Source organism: Bubalus kerabau, chromosome 19 (genome assembly GCF_029407905.1).
Source record: "Bubalus kerabau isolate K-KA32 ecotype Philippines breed swamp buffalo chromosome 19, PCC_UOA_SB_1v2, whole genome shotgun sequence".
NCBI lineage: Eukaryota > Metazoa > Chordata > Mammalia > Artiodactyla > Bovidae > Bubalus > Bubalus kerabau.
This window is the reverse complement of record NC_073642.1, coordinates 54467204-54483081: the sequence shown is the minus strand read 5'-3', so window position 1 is coordinate 54483081 and position 15878 is coordinate 54467204. Positions and strand designations below refer to the sequence as shown.

At 39.1% G+C, this 15878-nt stretch overlaps 1 protein-coding gene across 47 annotated transcripts in view; it reads left to right on the top strand.

Annotated features, from left to right (window-relative positions):
* The window catches only part of LOC129633627 (craniofacial development protein 2-like), a 472452-nt gene that overhangs the window by 262134 nt on the left and 194440 nt on the right, over positions 1 to 15878 (top strand). For 5 of the 47 annotated variants that reach the window (XR_008705176.1, XR_008705177.1, XR_008705179.1 and 2 more), the window contains exons 1-2: positions 1112 to 1271; positions 7958 to 8010. The exons of 18 other annotated variants lie outside the window; for them this stretch is intronic. The gene's annotated coding sequence lies outside the window, so the exon portion shown is untranslated. Of the gene's footprint in view, positions 1 to 99; positions 882 to 1079; positions 1382 to 7957; positions 8011 to 15878 lie in introns of those variants that run through there. 24 more of the 47 variants (XR_008705165.1, XR_008705163.1, XR_008705166.1 and 21 more) reach the window with 19 other exon arrangements.

Below are 15878 nucleotides of genomic sequence, written 5' to 3'. Positions count from 1 at the left end.
CTTTTGGTATATCTTGTAATTTTTTTTTTTTAATAGCTGAACATGATATACTAACTAAAAGGCCTTGCTGTAAATAGGCCTTAATTATGTGGTGATGAGGTGTGACTGCAGGAAACTTACTCTGTAGTTCTAAGATTAGGTCTCAGGCTTTTGGTAAGCCTTTGCCCCTGGACTGTGAACTTCAGAAGTGTTTGTCAGTTTTTTCTGCCCACTTAGGTGGAACAAGATGGCTAGTGTGGGCTGGAACTGAATATTTCCCATCTTCCAGGTGGAATGCTAAAGCCAACTGGAGTTTGATATTCCCTTTTCTTAGGTCAGGTAGACTCTGATAATACTCCAGCAGGTAAGGCTTTGGTTGATTAGTTTCTGCAGGTTAGGCTCTGGTTAATTAGTTTCTGCTGAGGGCAGTCCTTTGTTAAGAGGAACAGAGTTCTCTGGACTATTTCAAAAGGGTTTCTTTTTACCTCTTCTGAAAGGAAGCAAGAAGGCATTTTTCTCTGATGTTTACTGTTGGAATCTGGTTGAGCTCTCTAGGTGAATATCACAGCAATGTGGGACCCGCATAGCTGAGTCCCCTTGCAGTTCTTAACCATCGGAGCTGTCTGCACTCAGCCTCCAGCTATTTGTCAATTAGAGTTTAGGTTTTTCCACCCCCAGCAATGGTTCCCATGGCAACTTATAGTCACAAATTTCTTCTCCAGAAAGCCATGATTCCCTACAATTAACTGTCTGTCTCTCCAGTATTGACAGCAGACGTGTGTCTGGTGTCTGTTACTAAATCTAAGCCAAGTTTGTGGTCTTGCCTTTATGTACTTTCTGCAAGATGGGCATCTTGTGGTGTGTAGCATTCTGGTCAGGTCTTTAGGAGACCTGGGGCCAAGGTGAGTTCTTCAGCTGATTAACAGCATTAAACATTGTTTCCCTACTTCTCCTAACAAAGTTTGTTTACATACATGAAATACTTTGTGATGTATTATTTGAGTACTTTTAATGGTAGGCAAAATAATAACCCCTGTTCAAACACGGTCATGTCCTACCCAGAACCTGTAAGTTGTTTAGTGGAAAGGGGGAATTAAGGTTGCTGATAGAATTAAGGCAGCTGATTAGCTGACCCAGAGACAAGAAGAATATCCTGGTTTACCCAGGTGGCCCCAGTGTAGGCAAAAGTCCTTAGAAGCGAGAGAGAGTGAGGGGCAGGAGAGTCAGTGTCAGAGTGGGAAGAAGGGAGCAAAGAGCCAAGAAATTCGGGCAGCCTCTAGAAGCTGGGGAAGGTAAGGCGGCGCTCCCCTAGAATCACCAAAAGGAATTCAGACCTGCAAATAACTTGATTTTAGCCTACTGTGACCCTTTTTCAGACTTCCGGTCTCAGAATTATAAGACAGTAAGTTTGTTTTAAGCCACCAAGTTTGCAGTAATTTGTTACAGCAGCAGTGAAAAACGAACACAATTATCCTTACAAACCTGCAATGTAGATATCATTTTGCCTGTTTTGTAGACAGAGAATGAGGCTCAGAGGTTACATGGCATGCTTAAGGAAACTTGACCATTAAATATTGTTTAGGAAATTAACTCAGGTGTTTGGACTCCAAATCCAGTGAGCTTTTTATTATAAAACGAGGAGGTTGGATGACATACTCTTTAAAGTTCTGCAGGCTCTAACATTTACTGATTTAAAGTGTCAAATGAAATCTCAGATTAAACTGGGAGGACTTTTGGCTGTGTATCTCCTCAGTTCTCGGGAGTGTTTCTAAAGCAAAAAGGTTTTGGCATCATTTTGCTGCATAGTAAAATATGTGGGTTCTTTGTATTGTGTGTGTGTGTGTTTTCCAAATGTAAGCCTTGTAGCCTTTGCTCCTAGTTCTTAAGTTTAGCTGCTTAGGCTCTTTCACATACATCAGTGAAATAGCTTTTTCCTTCTGTGCTGTTAGGGATTTACTGACAGTTCACCAAACTGACTTTCTGCTCATAGAAGCTGATTTTTGCTTGACCTGTTTTTTGAATGAAATCCCTTTTCAACAATTCAAAATATTTGAAAAAGTGGGCTTAAATTTGGCATCTGTTTTGAAACATATTAGTTTCTTATATACATGGAAACTAATACATGTTTTTATATACTGCTATGAATTCCTTTAAAATATGTTTTATTTTTTTAAATGTCGTTTTTAAGTGCCAGTGTTTTATATTCAAAATATAATTTAATAGGATTTAGAGAAAAATGTGTAGAAATATGGTCCATAATTCCACTGACAAGATGATTCTCTGTTGACCTTTCATAAAAATGGGGCATAATCTATGCACATGCTTATAAAACATAAACAGAATAGTGTTGTAAAATGAAAGGGAAAAGGAATGGCTTTATGTGACTGGTTTGGTTTGTGTATAAATTATTAAATTCAATAAAACAGAACCACTTTCAATAAGCAATGTCACATATTTGTGTTGTATATTAGGTAGCCAAACAAGAGAAAGAAAATTCTACATGAAATGCCGCTTGCCTGATTTGTCATTCCAAAAAACCTAGATTCTTACCCTATCGTTTGGGGTCCACTTTTCATGTGATTTAGTAAGTAGTTTTAAAAAAATGCACTCAGTGAAATTTAACCCAAAACTTTATAAATAAAACAACAGGTAAACTTGAGAATGACTTAACTCAGAGAAGAGTGAAATGCACAATTATTTGTATATAAAAGAAACTGCAAATGTTATTTTAATTTTACATCTTTTCTTAGTAAATGTGGATGAAATTTTTTGTTGGGGGTAATTAATATACTTGTTTTACTGTATTTTCCTTTTTTATCTCTTGTCAAAATTTTACTTGTTCACTGATCTCTGTTCCTGCATTTGGCAGCAAAATAATTGCTTCCATATGCCGTGGCTCTTATCTCTCATTGCAGAGCATTATTGGCTCCTTAGTCAAAAGTTGTCTATAGTTTACACGTGACATAAACATCTACTTCAAATACACTCTAATTTGTTACAGTTGTGTACCTGTTTCTGAGATCTGAGATCTCTCTCCATCCATGTACCTGTTGTGGCTCTGGTGGGTTTCTAATGAAAGAACATGTTTTCAGTGCAGGAAAGCCATCGCAAACTTGGCAGGAAAGGTTGTTCTTCATTTTCTAAGGGAAATACAACCACCTAAATGCAAAAATAATGGTAAATAATGGTAATATGGAAAAATTTTGTATGCCAGTCTAAAATCTCAACTGGTTGTAAAACTTCAGGTATGCTTTTTTTTTTTTTTTTGTTTTGTTTTGGCTTTTATTAGAATATATTTTTTACATCCTTCAGGACTTTTATCAAAAAGACTGGTGCCAGGGTGGGCAAGAATATTAAAGAGTGGCCCTGCTGTTAAGGCGGAGAAGGCAGTGGCACCCCACTCCAGTACTTTTGCCTTGAAAATCCCATGGACGGAGGAGCCTGGTAGGCTGCAGTCCATGGGGTCGCTAGAGTCAGACACCACTGAGAAACTTCACTTTCACTTTTCACTTTCATGCACTGGAGAAGGAAATGGCAACCCACTCCAGTGTTCTTGCCTGGAGAATCCCAGGGATGGGGGAGCCTGGTAGGCTGCCATCTATGGGGTCGCACAGAGTCAGACACGACTGAAGCAACTTAGCAGCAGCAGTAGCTGCTGTTAAGGAGCTCTTATATTCATTGGAACAACAGACTATACTTGAAGAGTTAAATATTAGAATAAAATAGAACTCAATGAAAACTGCACAGTGTATATATAATTTGCAAATAAGTCTTTTTAAAAAAATCATTGGGATATAGTTGCTTCACAATGGTGTATTGGTTTCTTGCTGTACAGTAGAATAATTCAGTTATATGTGTACATATATCCTCTCTTTTCTAGATTTCTCTCCCATTTAGGTCACCACAGAACACTGAGAAGGGTTCCTTGTGCTATACAGGATGTTCTTATTAGTTATCTATTTTATACATAATAATGTGTATATGTTAATCCCAATCCATCCCACCTACCCTTTCCTTCCTTTTCACCATGTGTCCATATGTTTGTTCTTTATGTCTATTTTAATCTTTCATGGAAATGCTTACAGGCAAATGGGAAAAGAAATCCTTTTATTTCTATGAATTATGAGTAATTTGAATCCATGAACTATCACTCATTTAGCATTATTAGGAACTTTAAATGTGAGCATAATGATCACAACAATGCTGTGGTGTGTTACTATTTTTGTCCTATTTTATACATTAGGAAATTTAAAAAGTTAAATAACATGTTGAAGACCATAGGGCTATAAATCACATGGAAATATAAGTGGGGGCTCTTGCTACCAAAGTATGTGTTTGTTCTGTACCCTACCACCACTAAATTGATTAGAATTGTTTTATTTTTTACCCTGATAATAAGTTATTCTATACACTTACAAAGATGATGTCACGAACCTCATTCCATAGTTCATCAGGCACTCTATCTATCAGATCTAGACCCTTAAATCTATTTCACTTCCACTGTATAATCATAATGGATTTAATTTAGGTCATACCTGAATGGTCTAGTGATTTTCCCTACTTTTTTCAATTTAAGTCTGAATTTGGTAATAAGGAGTTCATGATCTGAGCCACAGTCAGCTCCTGGTCTTATTTTTGTTGACTGTATACAGCTTCTCCTCTTTGGCTGCAAAGAACATAATCAATCTGATTTCGGTGTTGACCATCTGGTGATGTCCATGTGTAGAGTCTTCTCTTGTGTTGTTGGAAGAGGGTGTTTTTATGACCAGTGCATTTTCTTGGCAAAACTCTATTAGTCTTTGCCCTGCTTCATTCCGTACTCCAAGGCCAAATTTTCCTGTTACTCCAGGTGTTTCTTGACTTCCTACTTTTGCATTCCAGTCCCCTATAATGAAAAGGACATCTTTTTGGGTGTTAGTTCTAAAAGGTCTTGGAGGTCTTCATAGAACCGTTCAACTTCAGCTTCTTCAGCATTACTGGTTGGGGCATGGACTTGGATTACTGTGATATTGAATGGTTTGCCTTGGAAACAAACAGAGATCATTCTGTCATTTTTGAGATTGCATCCAAGTACTGCATTTTGGACTCTTTTGTTGACCATGATGGCTACTCCATTTCTTCTGAGGGATTCCTGCCTGCAGTAGTAGATATAATGGTCATCTGAGTTAAATTCACCCATTCCAGTCCATTTCAGTTTGCTGATTCCTAGAATGTCAACATTCACTCTTGCCATCTCTTGTTTGACCACTTCCAATTTGCCTTGATTCATGGACCTGACATTCCAGGTTCCTATGCAATATTGCTCTTTACAGCATCGGACCTTGCTTCTATCACCAGTCACATCCACAGCTGGGTATTCTTTTTGCTTTGGCTCCATCTCTTCATTCTTTCTGGAGTTATTTCTCCACTGATCTCCAGTAGCATATTGGGCACCTACTGACCTGGGGAGTTCCTCTTTCAGTATCCTATCATTTTGCCTTTTCATACTGTTCATGGGGTTCTCAAAGCAAGAATACTGAAGTGGTTTACCATTCCCTTCTCCAGTGGACCACAATAAACTGGAAAATTCTGAAAGAGACGGGAATACCAGACCACCTGATCTGCCTCTTGAGAAATCTGTATGCAGGTCAGGAAGCAACAGTTAGAACTGGACATGGAACAACAGACTGGTTCCACATAGGAAAAGGAGTACGTGAAGGCTGTATATTGTCACCCTGTTTATTTAACTCATATGCAGAGTACATCATGAGAAACGCTGGGCTGGAAGAAACACAAGCTGAAATCAAGATTGCCGGGAGAAATATCAATAACCTCAGATATACAGGTGACACCACCCTTATGGCAGAAAGTGAAGAGGAACTCAAAAGCCTCTTGATGAAAGTGAAATTGAAAAGTGAAAAAGTTGGCTTAAAGCTCAACATTCAGAAAACGAAGATCATGGCATCTGGTCCCATCACTTTATGGGAAATAGATGGGGAAACAGTGGAAACAGTGTAAGACTTAATTTTGTGGGGGCTTCAAAATAACTGCAGATGGTGATTGCAGCCATGAAATTAAAAGATGCTTACTCCTTGGAAGGAAAGTTACGACCAACCTAGATAGCATATTGAAAAGCAGAGACATTACTTTGCCAACAAAGGTCCGTCTAGTCAAGGCTGTGGTTTTTCCTGTGGTCATATACGGATGTAAGAGTTGGACTGTGAAGAAGGCTGAGTGCCGAAGAATTGATGCTTTTGAAGTGTGGTGTTGGAGAAGACTCTTGAGAGTCCCTTGGACTGCAAGGAGATCCAACCAGTCCATTCTGAAAGAGATCAGCCCTGGGATTTCTTTGGAGGGAATGATGCTGAAGCTGAAACTCCAGTACTTTGGCCACCTCATGCGAAGAGCTGACTCATTGGAGAAGACTCTGATGCTGGGAGGGATTGAGGGCAGGAGAAGAAGGGGACGACAGAGGATGAGATGGCTGGATGGCATCACTGACTCGATGGACTTGAGTCTGAGTGAACTTCGGGAGTTTGTGATGGACAGGGAGGCCTGGCGTGCTGCGATTCATGGGGTCGCAAAGAGTTGGGCATGACTGAGAGACTGAACTGAACTGAACAAAGATGATTGCAGTATTCTATCACATACAAACATTTCCAAATCTTATTTTCTACCTAAAGACAGACTATTTGATTTTTAGAAACACCTTCTTCTAGGGAAATAACATATATGAAAGAGAAAGAGTGGTTGAGGAGATCAGTAATTAGGCTGCAAAAAATCAAAAGTGTGTACATAAGCATAAACCATAATTTTGTTTTAATTCTATGGTTCTTAAAATATTTTCAAAAGATTTCTTTTTTCTTAGAATGAAATGACTGCCAAGTAATCATTTGTTCATCCTGTAGTCATTTGTTGATAATGGAAAGGAACAATATGTGGTGAGACTTACTTCCAGTTGAAATTGTGTACTTTTGTATAAGATTATAAATTGCCATTCAATCAAGTACATCATTCTTAGAATTTGTGATGGAAATGTGCCACAAACTATTAATTAACTCCTCATCCAATGTGAGAACATTATGTACTAAAATCAAGTTGAACCCCAAAAGATTCCATGTTGAAAGTTTTATATTTTATAGCATGAATAAAAATAAAATACATTAGACTTTAAAGCAATTTAACAGAGAAGGAATTTAATGATAGGGGTTTAAGGAAATATTTTAAATGAATGGGAACAATTTAGAATCTAGGTTAAACTGATTTAAAAGGCTTAAATTTTGAGCATCTCATGATATCTTCCAATATTAAAACTGACTTACTGCTACTGCTAAGTTGCTTCAGTCGTGTCCAACTCTGTGTGACCCCATAGATGGCAGCCTACCAGGCTCCCCCATTCCTTGGATTCTCCAGGCAAGAACACTGGAGTGGGTTGCCATTTCCTCCTCCAATGCATGGAAGAGAAAAGTGAAGGTGAAGTGTCTCAGTCGTGTCCGACTCCTAGCGACCCCATGGACTGCAGCCTACCAGGCTCCTCCATCCATGGGATTTTCCAGGCAAGAGTACTGGAGTGGGGTGCCATTGCCTTCTCTGAAACTGATTTAATTGTCATGTAAACTACCTGTGGGTGTGCATGTTCCTATGTGTGTGTCAGTCACCCAGTTGTGTCTGACACTGTGACCCCATGGATTGTAGCCCACCAGGCTCCCCTGTCCATGGGATTCTTCAGGCAAGAATACTGGAGTGGGTTGCCCTTCCCTTCTCCAGGGGATCTTCCTTACCCAGGAACTGATATCCTGCATTCGAGGCAGATTCTTTGCCTTCTGAGACACCAAGGAAGCCCTATGTGAATATATGTGCACAGGTAATCTCAACATATGTTGCTCGCACGCAGTCTTACCCTACTGTTTGAGACATTTGGACAGAAGCCCGCTGGGCTCCTTTGTCTATAGGATTTCCGAGGCAATAATACGGAGTGGGTTGCCATTTTCTCTTCCAGGAGATCTTCCTGATCCAGGGATCGAACCTGCATTTCCTGAGACTCCTGAACTGGTAGGCAAATTCTTTACTGCTGAGACAGCATACTGAATTACCAAATTACTAATTCATACAATTTTATTTTAGTCTACCTTGACATGTATTTCTTCATGTTTATCAATGTTTCAGTTGTTAGGAAAAGAGGATATCTTTGGATATATATTTATGTTGGTTGACAGTTATTCTATCAAGTTTTTTTTTGGTCAGCAATGTGTAGTGAGGTAAAGGAGTTGCAGTGGGGGTATAAAATTATAATGTATAATATATAATGTATAACTATAAAATATAATTAAAATGTGAAATTAGGTAAGGCTTTTTAGTCTTGAGCAAAAAGAAGGAAGAAAGGTTAAGATGGTGATCCATCCAGACTTAAATGACTAGTATATCTCAAGAATTTTATATTTGCAGCATTTCGTTCATTCTAAATTACATTTTTAGTTTGTATTTTCACCTCTGAAATGAGGATACATGATACAATTGACAGTATTTTACAATTATTGGCCAGAAAGCAGTTTCCGTCTCAGCGCAGTTTCTTTCACTGTGCATGTGGGTATTGGGTCATAGATGTTCATTACAGTTGAGTATATGCACTGCACTACTAAATGTTTAATTTGACATTTAAATGTCGAATAATTTAAAGATAATTTGAGAAATAAATGAATACAGTTATTGCCTGAAAACCTTCCATTTATAAAGTAGGGTGATATTAAAAATTAAAATATATAGACATGAAAATAGTATCTAGAAACTAAGATCTGGTTCCAGGTATTGCCTATTGTTAATGGTGTGACATTATCTTTATCCAACAGTGAGGTACCTGGCCTTCATTATCGATAATTTATTTATCTACTTGTTTGTTCAAACCTAGGGTTGAACAATTGCTAACCCATAGCATGTGAAAGTCACTCAGTTGTGTCCAACTCTTTGCAACAGCATGGACTATACAGTTTGTGGAATTCTCCAGGCCAGAATACTGGAGTGGGTAGGCTTTCCCTTCTCCAGCAGATCTTCCCAACCCAGGGATCGAATCCAGTTTTCTTGCATAGCAGGCAGATTCTCAGCTGGTAAAAAATCTGCCTGCAATGCAGGAGACCCCGGTTCAATTCCTGGGTGGGGAAGATGCTATGGAGAAAGCCTATCCTTTCAGTATTCTTGGGCTTCTGCCTGCAATGCAGGAGACCTGGGTTGGATCCTTAGATTGGGAAGATACCCTGGGGAAGGGAAAGACTACCCACTCCAGTATGAATGTTTGAGAATCTGCCTGGGTAATGTCATAGCACACTTAATTTGGGACGTCCCAGGTCGCTCAACAGTAAAGAATCTGCCTGCAATGCGTGAGAACTGGGTTTGATCCCTGGGTCAGGAAGATCCCCTGGAGAAGAGCATGGCAACCCACTCCAGTATTCTTGCCTGGAAAATCCCATCAGAGGAGTCTGCTGGGCTACAATCCATGGGTTTGCAAAGACTTGGACACAATTGAGTGGCTAATACACAAACTGTGAAAAACAAATTTACCCAACTTAGTACACTGTTGGATACACTCATTTTGTCTTTAGCTTTATATAGCTTTATAGCTCTGGGAGTTGGTGGTGGACGGGGAAGCCTGGTGTGCTGCAGTCCATGGGGTCGCAAAGTGGCAGACACAACTGACCGACTGAACTGAACTTATAGTTAAAATACTGTTTTAAAAGTTAGTTCAGCTATTAACTATCTCTTCAGAGAGATTTAAAGAATGGAAAGGACTCTATTCCCCCACTACTGGTTTAAAGGTGGAGAAAGGAGAGCATCAGAAGGAATATAAACTGCCTCCAAGCTGAAGTCAACTCTGGCTGACAGTTGGGAAGGAAATGGGACCTGAATTCAGAAAATCAGCTAAATAAGCTTAGAAGTTTCTCAAAACATCAGTTTAAAAAAAGAAAAGCAGCTCTGCCACACCTTGATTTCAACCTGTGAAACCTGGATCAGAGAAAATCAGTGGTACCAACTTGGATTTCTGCTCATTATTGTCTCCAAGATTGGCTCAGCTGATATTCTATAGGAAAGTGAGATGATAAACTTTTGTTTTAGGTCAATAGGTTTCTGGTAATATTTCCTAGTAGAAATAGAAAATGAACAGGGTATTCTACCCAGTAATTCATAACTTCTATCATGAAAATGGAGAAGGAAATGGCAACCCACCCCAGTATTCTTGCCTAGAGAATCCTGTGGACAGAGGAGCCTGGTGGGCTGCTGTCCATGGGGTCACACAGAGTCGGACGTGACTGAAGCGACTTAGTATGCATGCATGCATTGGAAAAGGAAATGGCAACCTACTCCTGTGTTCTTGCCTGGAGAATCCCAGGGACGGGGGAGCCTGGTGGGCTGCCATCTATGGGGCCGCACAGAGTCGGATGTGAGTGAAGTGACTTAGCAGCAGCAGCAGCAGCAGCATGAAAAAAGATCAGACAAACACAAAATTCCAAACTTTCCTCTTCAGAGATGTAAAGGGCATGAAATATACTATAACACAGTGGAGAGAATTAGAGTAACTGGCAACTCAATGCAATGGCAGTTGCTGGATTTGATATGAAACAGAAAAGAGATTTATAGAGGAAAAACTGGTGAAGTTCAATAAAGTTTGCAGTTTGGTTGATAGTATTCTACAAATATTAATTTCTAGGTTTTGAGAATTATAGTGTGGCTATATGCCATAACTTTGGGGAGAGCTGGGTGAAGTTTCATGGAAAGGCTCAGTGCTATTTAGAAACTCATTCAGAGTATAAAATTGCTTTAAAATAAAGAAATTATGCAACAGAGGTTACCATCTTGTAAGAAAATCTTGGAGACAATAAAAGAGCAGTCTGAGAAAGGCTACTCAGTGTTCTTTATAACAGAAAATGTTTGGGAAAATGCACACTGACAGTGATTATGAAATAACTCAGAAGAGTTGGACACTGAGTATGAGGCTGATTTAAGAATAACCAATTTGCTTAGCTTTTTGTTTTTATATATGCATAATGATAAATATTTATAACTAAATTACTTTTAAAAAGAACTCTGTAAAATAAGTGATCAGAAAGCGTTGTCATAGCTTAATTAGCTGTATGCACTGTGGCATAGTGGAATCAGGGCAGTTTGCAACTGATGGTGTCTTAGGTGATAAATGCATCTTTGTGTCTCTTAACCCTTATACCAAACATGCAGTGAAATATTACCATTATTCCTATTTAAAAAAGAGGAAACTGAACATGAGTGATATTAATTTGCTCACACTCATAGTGTTAACAAGAAGCATAGCTGAAATGTAAAGCAACTCTGTCAAACTAAAATGCCGATATTGTTTACACAAAACATACTACCTCCCATAACAAATTAAAGATTATGCAACAGGGCAGAAATTTGACCATAGACTCAGAATGCTGCTGCTGCTAAGTCACTTCAGTCGTGTCTGACTCTGTGTGACCCTACAGACGGCAGCCCACCAGGCTCCCCCGTCCCTGGGATTCTCCAGGCAAGAACACTGGAGTGGGTTGCCATTTCCTTCTCTAGTACATGAAAGTGAAAAGTGAAAGTGAAGTCGCTCAGTCGTGTCCGACTCTTAGTGACCCCATGGACTGCAGCCTACCAGGCTCCTCCGTCCATGGGATTTTCCAGGCAAGAGCCCTGGAGTGGGGTGCCATTGCCTTCTCCGAGACTCAGAATATTACTATCCTAATCCTTTAGGCTGGCACCTCTAACATGTAGTGTATTCAGTAGGAACTAAATTCTATAAATAAAGTAATCTAGTTTATTTAAAAGTAAGAAACGTTCAAATTTAGAAGATAACCCCATGATTTGCTCATTTAGACATTAATTGCTGTCTGAGGCACAAAGTAGCCATAAAATGAGGGTGGTTTTATTTTGTTTAGATCAAATGAGTGAAACATACACTATTTTGAATGATTTTTAACTTTATTAAAACTATAAATTTTAGCCTATTAGAAATAGTGCAAACAAGGGTGACAATGATGAATATTCTCCTATAGAAGCTTCTATACTTTCTGACACTGAAACATCAAAAGAAAATTAAAATGTAAAGCACTATGTATCACTGTGGGCTTTTCAAAGGTACTTGCTAATTTTTGACAAAGAATCATGGAAGAGCAAATGAATTAATTTCTAGGCCATGTTTCATCCTTTATGTCATGCCAGTCAAAACAGTTCTGTTTGTTTCACAGCTTACCCAAATGGAACATTTCAGAATTGATATTTATTTTCAACCCTGTATTTTGAAATTTTAAATAGCCACAAAGCTGAATAAGAATGGAAAAAAGGATGTGGGAATCCTCATATTAGGGAACTCTCCACATCTACATACTTTTTTGATACTTTGAAATCAGGTTGCTTAAATGAGTCAAACTAATTTGGATTTTTTATTCTTGTTGCCAGAAACAAGGTACTTAAACAAATTCTCACTTTTGATGTTTTCAAGGAATATATGTTTATGATCTATTCAAGATGTAAAAAATGTACATAAACTTAAAACCACTCCAGATTTTATTGCACAGAAATAATTAAACATTTGAGATGTAGATTTTATACATTAGTCACTTATGAACATAATAATTAAAGATATATTTCTGTTTAAAATAGACTTTCACATGTACTATTTAAATAGACGTTCTTATTCTAACTGTTCTTTAAGAATATGGAGGTAAAATTTTAGTAATTTCTCATCTCATTGTAAACCTTAAATATTCTCTATGTCTGTTTCTCCATTGTTGCCCTGTAAATAAATTCTTCAGTACCATTTTTCTAGATTCCGTATATATGTGTTAGAATATGATATTTGTCTTTCTCTTTCTGACTCACTTCACTCTGGAGAGGGAATGAGAGGCTGAGGTGTATGGAAAGAGTAACAGGGAAACTTACATTAGCATATGTAAACTAGATAGCCAAGGGGAATTTGCTGTATGACTCAGGAAACTCAAACAGGGGATCTGTATCAACCTAAACGGGTGGGATAGGGAGGGAGGTTCAGAAGGGAAGGGCTATATGTATACCTATAGCTGATTGATGTTGAGGTTTGACAGAAAACAGCAAAATTCTGCAGGGCAAGTATCCTTCAATAAAAAATTAATTTAAAAAATGAAATATTAAAAAAAAAACCTTTCCACTTTAGGCTTAAGTGTATCTTTTTTTACATTCCTAAGGTGGAAATTGGGCTTCCCAGGTGGTGCTAGTGGTAAAGAACCCACCTGCCAATGCAGGAGATATGAGACAGGTTTGATCCCTGGATTGGGAAGATCATCTGGAGGAGGGCATGGCAACCCACTCTAGTATTCCTACCTGGAGAATTGCATGGACAGAGGACCCTGGTGGGCTACAGCCCATAGGGTTGCAAAGAGTGGAACACGACTGAGCAACTCACACACAGTAACGTGGAAATATATGATGATCTTTATATCATCTTTTCTAGAGTACTAATGCTATACACCTTCTCTAAGCACTCCTTTCTTGGTTCAGTTCAGTCGCTCAGTCGTGCCTGACTCTTTGCGACCCCATGAATCACAGCACGCCAGGCCTCCCTGTCCATCACAAACTCCTGGAGTTCACTGAGACTCACGTCCAACGAGTCGTGATGCCATCCAGCCGTCTCATCCTCTGTCATCCCCTTCTCCTGCCCCCAATCCCTCCCAACATCAGAGTCTTTTCCAATGAGTCAGCTCTTCACATGAGTGGCCAAAGTACTGGAGTTTCAGCTTCAGCATCATTCCCTCCAAAGAAATCCCAGGGCTGATCTCCTTCAGAATGGACTGGTTGGATCTCCTTGCAGTCCAAGGGACTCGTAAGAGTCTTCTCCAACACCACACTTCAAAAGCATCAATTCTTCGGTGCTCAGCTTTATTTAAAACCCAACTCTCACATCCATACGTGACTACTGGAAAAACCATAGCCTTGACTAGACGGACCTTTGTTGGCAAAGTAATGTCTCTGCTTTTCAATATGCTATCTAGGTTGGTCATAACTTTCCTTCCAAGGAGTAAACGTCTTTTAATTTCATGGCTGCAGTCACCATCTGCAGTGATTTTGGAGCCCCCCAAAATAAAGTCTGGCACTGTTTCCACTGTTTCCCCATCTATTTCCCATGAAGTGATGGGACCGGATGCCATGATCTTCGTTTTCTGAATATTGAGTTTTAAGCCAACTTTTTCACTTTTCAATTTCACTTTCATCAAGAGGCTTTTGAGTTCCTCTTCACTTTCTGCCATAAGGGTGGTGTCATCTGCATATCTGAGGTTATTGATATTTCTCCTGGCAATCTTGATTCCAGCTTGTGTTTCTTCCAGTCCAGCGTTTCTTGTGATGTACTCTGCATAGAAGTTAAATAAGCAGGGTGACAATATACAACCTTAACGAACTCCTTTTCCTATGTGGAACCAGTCTGTTGTTCCATGTCCAGTTCTAACTGTTGCTTCCTGACCTGAATACAGATTTCTCAAGAGGCAGATCAGGTGTTCTGGTATTCCCATCTCTTTCAGAATTTTCCACAGTTTATTATGATCCACACAGTCAAAGGCTTTGGCATAGTCAATAAAGCAGAAATAGATGTTTTTCTGGAACTCTCTTGCTTTTTCCATGATCCAGCGGATGCTGGCAATTTGATCTCTGGTTCCTCTGCCTTTTCTAAAACCAGTGTGAACATCAGGAAGTTCTCAGTTCACGTATTGCCAAAGCCTGGCTTGGAGAATTTTGAGCATTACTTTACTAGCATGTGAGATAAGTGCAATTGTGCAGTAGTTTGAGCATTCTTTGGCATTGCCTTTCTTTGGGACTGGAATGAAAACTGACCTTTCCAGTCCTGTGGCCACTGCTTGAGTTTCCCAAATTTGCTGGCATATTGAGTGCAGCACTTTCATAGCATCATCTTTCAGGATTTGAAATAGTTCAACTGAATTCCATCACCTCCACTAGCTTTGTTCGTAGTGATGCTTTCTAAGGCCCACTTGACTTCACATTCCAGGATGTCTGGCTCTAGGTCAGTGATCACACCATCGTGATTATCTGGGTCATGAAGATCTTTTTTGTACACTCCTTTCTCAGCATCCCTTAAATTATCAGTTATGTTCTCATTTAGCTCAAAATATTTTAAAATTTATCTTGAGATTTCCTCTTTGACTCATGTGCTGTTTAGAAGTGTGTGTTTAATCTCCACTTATTTGGGCAATTTCCAGTTATCTTTCTTTGATTTCTAGTTTAAATTCATTGTTGTCTGAGAGCAGACATCATAGGGTTTCTATTTTTTAAATCTGTAAAAGTGTATTTTGTCAGGCCAGAATGTGGTTTATTTGGGTGAATGTTTCATGTAGGCTTGAGAAAAACATTCATTAGAATAAAAGTCATGTACAAATCCATTATACCTACTTGATTGAAAATGTTAAGATCAGCTATGTCATTAACTGATTTTATGCCTGCTGCTGCTACTGTTAAGTTGCTTCAGTCGTGTCCGACTCTCTGCGACCCCATAGAAGGCAGCCCACCAGGCTCCCCCATCCCTGGGATTCTCCAGGCAAGAACACTGGAGTGGGTTGGCATTTCCTTCTCCAGTGCATGAAACTGAAAAGTGAAAGTGAATTTCTGGGAGAGGAGTGTTCAAGTCTCCAACTATGATAGTGGATTCATCTATTTTTCCTTTGAAGTTCTGTAGCCTCTATGTTTGTGCCTTACATAGTTTGATACTATTGATAGGTACACACATGTTAAGCATTCTTATGTCTTCTTGGAGAATTGACCCCTTTATCATTATGTAATACCCTTCTTTATCCATGATAACTTGCTCCAAAGTTGGAAATTAATATAGCTACTCTTGCTTTCTTTTAATTAGTGTTAACGTGGTATATCTTTCTTCAGCCACTCTTCTAAAT